General features: G+C 37.2%; 1 non-coding gene across 1 annotated transcript; it reads right to left on the reverse strand.

The window, feature by feature from the left end:
* Window positions 1-2,667: 2,667 nt before the first annotated feature.
* LOC127204848 (U6 spliceosomal RNA) lies at window positions 2,668-2,774 on the reverse strand. Its single transcript, XR_007832536.1, has one exon. It is a non-coding gene; the product is annotated as a U6 spliceosomal RNA (small nuclear RNA).
* Between the last annotated feature and the right edge of the window lie 1,776 nt (window positions 2,775-4,550).

The following is a 4,550-nucleotide window of genomic DNA, read 5'->3' on the forward strand; positions in this document are numbered from 1 at the left end:
TGTACAAGATTGTTTTAGCTATTCTGGGTTTTTTGTTTTCCATATGAAGTTCAGAATTGAACTTTCAATGTCTTTTAAAAATTGTGTAGGTAGTTTGATAGGGATTGCATTGAATCTGTAGATTGCTTTTGGTAGGATGGCCATTTTTACTGTGTTAATTCTCCCGATCCATGAGCACGGAAGATCATTCCATCTTCTCAGGTCATCTTCAATCTCTTTCTTCAGAGTTTTGAAATTTTTTTCAAACAAGTCCTTCACTTGCTTAGTTAGAGTAACTCCTAGATATTTTATATTGCTTGTGGCTAATGTAAAGGGTGTGGTTTCCTAATTTCTTCCTCTGCAAGCTTGTCATTTGTGTATAGGAAGGCTACAGACTTTTTTGAATTAATTTTGTATCCAGCCAACTTGCTGAAGGTGTTTATCAGCTGTAGGAGTTCTCTGGTGGAATTTTGAGGGTCCATTATGTACACTATCATATCATCTGCAAAGAGGGATAATTTGACTTCCTCCTTTCCCATTTGGATACCCTTGATCTCTTTTTGTTGTCTTATTGCTCTGGCTAGAACTTCGAGTACTATATTGAAGAGATATGGAGAGAGTGGGCAGCGATGCCTTGTTCCCGATTTTAGGGGAATTTCCTTGAGTATCTCACCATTTACTTTGATTTTGGCTATTGGCTTGCTGTTTTATTATGCCTTTTCTTATGTTGAAGAAAGTGCCTTGTATCCCCGATCTCTCTAAAACTTTAAACATGAATGGGTGTTGGTTTTTATCAAATGCTTTCTCTGCATCCAAAGAGATGATCATGTGGTTTTTTATTTTCAGTTTGTTTATATGGTGGATTACATTGATGGATTTCCATATATTAAACCATCCCTGCATGCCTGGAATAAAGCCTACTTGGTCATGATGAATGATATCTTTGATGTGTTCTTGTATTCGTTTTGCAAGTATTTTATTTAGTATTTTTGCATCGATGTTCATAAGAGAAATTGGTCTGAAATTCTCTTTCTTTGTTGATTCATTGTGAGGTTTAGGTAACAATGAGACTATGGCCTCATAAAATGAATTTGGTAATTTTCCATCCATTTCTATCTTTTGGAGTAGTTTGAAGCATATCGGTATTAGCTTGCCCTTGAAGGTTTGGTAGAATTCTGCACTGAAACCCTCTGACCCTGGGCTTTTTTTGGTTGGGAGACTCTCAATGATTGCTTCTATTTCTGTAGGGGAAATGGGACTATTTAGCTTGTTTATCTGTTCTTCACCCAACTTTGGCAAGTGAAATTGATCAAGAAAATCATCCATTTCCCTTAGATTTTCAAATTTTGTGATGTATATGCCTTCAAAGTAGGATGTTATGATTCTTTGTATTTCTTAAGTGTCTGTTGTTATGTCTCCCTTTTCATTTCTGATTTTGTTGATTTCGATACTGTCTCTCTGCCTTTTAGTTAGTTTGGCTAATGGTCTGTCTATCTTGTTGATTTTCTCAAAAACCAGCTCTTGGTTTTGTTGATTCTTTGGATTGTTTTCTTAGCTCTAATTTGTTAATTTCAGCCCTGAGTTTGATTATTTCCAGACGTCTACTCCTTTTGGGTGTTTCTGCTTCTTTTTTTCCTAGGGCATCCAGTTGTGTTGTTAAGATGCTTATGTGCGATGTTTCCAATTTCTTTTTAAAGGCACTTAGTGCTATGAATTTCCCTCTTAGCACTGCTTTCAATGTATCCCACAAATTTGGGTATGTTTTCCTTCATTTTCATTGAATTTCAGAAACTCCTTGATTTCTTTCTTTATTTCTTCCCTGACCCAGGTGTCATTTAGCAGAGAGTTGTTTAGTTTCCATGTACGTGTAGGCTTTTCGTTATTTCTGTTGTTGTTGAATTGCAGCCTAAGGGCATGGTGATCTGATAGGATACAAGGTATTATTTCAGTCCTCTTGTATCTATTGAGGCTTGCTTTGTGTCCTACGATGTGATCAATTTTGGAGAAGGTTCCATGGGGTGCAGAGAAGAAGATATATTCTTTCTTGTTTGGGTGAAAGGTTCTATAGATATCTGTTAGATCCATTTGACCCATGGCAGTGGTTAATGATGTTATTTCTCAGCTTAGTTTCTGTTTCAATGACTTATCCTTCAGTGAGAGTGGGGGTGTTGAAGTCTCCCACTATTATTGTGTGGGGATCGATGTGTGGTTTAAGCTTTTTTAGCAGATCTTTTACAAATGTGGGTGCCCTTGTATTGGGAACATAGATGTTCAGAATTATGATGTCATCTTGGTTGACTCTAGCTTTGATGAGTATGAAGTGTCCTTCCTCATCCCTTTTGATTAATTTTGGTTGAAAGTCTATTTTGTTCGATACTAAAATGGCTACGGCTGCTTGCTTCTTGTGACCATTTGATTGGAATATTTTTTTCCACCCTTTTACCCTGAGGTAATGCCTATCATTATGGGTGAGATGTGTTTCTTGAATGCGGAAGAATGTTGGATCTTGTTTATGCACCCTTTCAGTTAGTCTGTGTCTTTTTATTGGAGAATTGAGACCATTGATGTTGAGAGATATTAATGACCAGTGACTGTTAAGAGTCTTAATTTTGATGTTTCCAGTCAAGCATTTGTGTAGTTGTGTTTTTGCCATGGGATAGTTATCTATTTCCTGAGTAGTTTTGGTTGAAAAATATGGAATGCTTCATGAATTTGCGTGTCATCCTTGTGCAGGGGCCATGCTAATCTTCTCTGTATCATTCCAATTTTAGTATATGTGCTGCTGAAGCCAGCACCCAGAATGCAATTTCTTTCATCTCTTCTGTTTAATACTTGCCCTGGGACCCCAGGTCTGTCAATTGTTTGAACTGTCTTATGTCTTTCACCAAATGAAACATCAGTAGAATGAAGAAAAATTAGATTAAGGGTTATGGCTCCAAGCATAAATGATGAAAAGGGGAGATATTATCAAGAGGTTTTGTGTGCCTCTTTTATGGGTTTGTAGAAAACAAGCTGAGTGAGTTGCTAAACCTAAGAGTTTTAGACGCATGAGAAATATACCCTAATTGTCAAAAGTCCCCGCTATTTTGTTGTTTACATGTCCTTATTGCAAACACTTATCTGGAAATATCTTGTGACATTTAAGTGCTAGTGTGATGTTCTAGAAGTTTCTTTGATTGGTACATTACCAGATTTTGTGTAAGGGGAATCAGCTGGCCTTCTGGTACATTTATGGAAGGACCACAATTGGTGTGCTTGTGGGGAGCACATACACTATGGCAGTGGAAAGCAGAGTGCTCATCTGCTCTCCAGACAGGACTTTTGTTTCTGTTTGTTCTAGTCTTTTGGTAGAATGAGGGCATGCTGCTAACAAACTGCCACACTGGACAGTGACTTCACTTCCCCATTGGTCTCATTTACCAGATGGTATTAACTCTTTTGCCTTTCACAGATCTAGGTCCCATTTGACACACATATTCAGGCAGTAAAAGACCCACCCAGATGGCCCTCAGTGCAATAGAGGGTGCTCTCAGCTCCTGTCCACATCCTCCCCAAATATAAAGTCTTGAAGCTAGCCACGATCAAGTATTTCCAACGTCTACATTTTATAGAAAATGGGATGTATTTATAGAACTAAGAGGGTAGCCTGAATTATATATAATTTGAGTGTACATTTAAAGATACATAGATATCCTTTGGATAGAAAGCTTACTTCTTTTATTCTTTATTGCTAGCTTTTATTAAACATATATGAAATTAAAAATTCTCTGTTTTTATGGATATAAAACTACACATTTTTGCTCCACAAAATGATTTCTGTAACAAAGATTCTATTCACAAGATTCCAATGTAATCATTTTATAAAATACCCTAGGAATGAATTTATAAGATGAAAGATCAAAGACACACAAAGGAATTCCTACAAGAAACATATTAGGGACCTAGAGAAATGGCTTAGAGTATGATGCACAAGTGTGAGGACCCAGGTTCAGATCTCCAGGGCCCATGTAAAAGTTGGACTCATAACATCCCAATGCTCTAATTGGAAGATGGGATGTAGAGACAAGAGGATCCCAGAAGGCAGCTGGCTTGGTATATGTAATAGAACACCAAAGAAGCCCTATCTCAAAGAAGGCTAAAGGAGAAAACCAACATGAAGCTGTCCTCTGACCTTTATACATGCAGATGTTTAATGTGCATGCCCATATTCACTCATAGGAAGGTACACCCATTCATATGTGCACATGCACACACATAACAACACACACATGGTATTAGACTCAATGATAGAGAATTATACTACCTAACAGTATGAAAGTTTTTAAACTAGCACTTCAGCTGATGTTTTTAGGACAATTGACAGTTTTCAAGTTTTATCATCCTGTGGAGCATCCTGGGAGCAACAGTGGGTATTCCATTTCATGTTTCATGCTTTTGCTTCCCTGTAAAGACCAAATCAAAAACAGCATGGTAATAACTTTCTCTGTGTTTACACTAATTCAATAACTTCACTTACCCCAACAGTCCCTCTAAGAAGAGTTCTTTAATAGAAATGCAATGCAATTAAAATT

This window comes from Acomys russatus, chromosome 20 (genome assembly GCF_903995435.1).
Source record: "Acomys russatus chromosome 20, mAcoRus1.1, whole genome shotgun sequence".
Classification (NCBI taxonomy): Eukaryota; Metazoa; Chordata; class Mammalia; order Rodentia; family Muridae; genus Acomys; species Acomys russatus.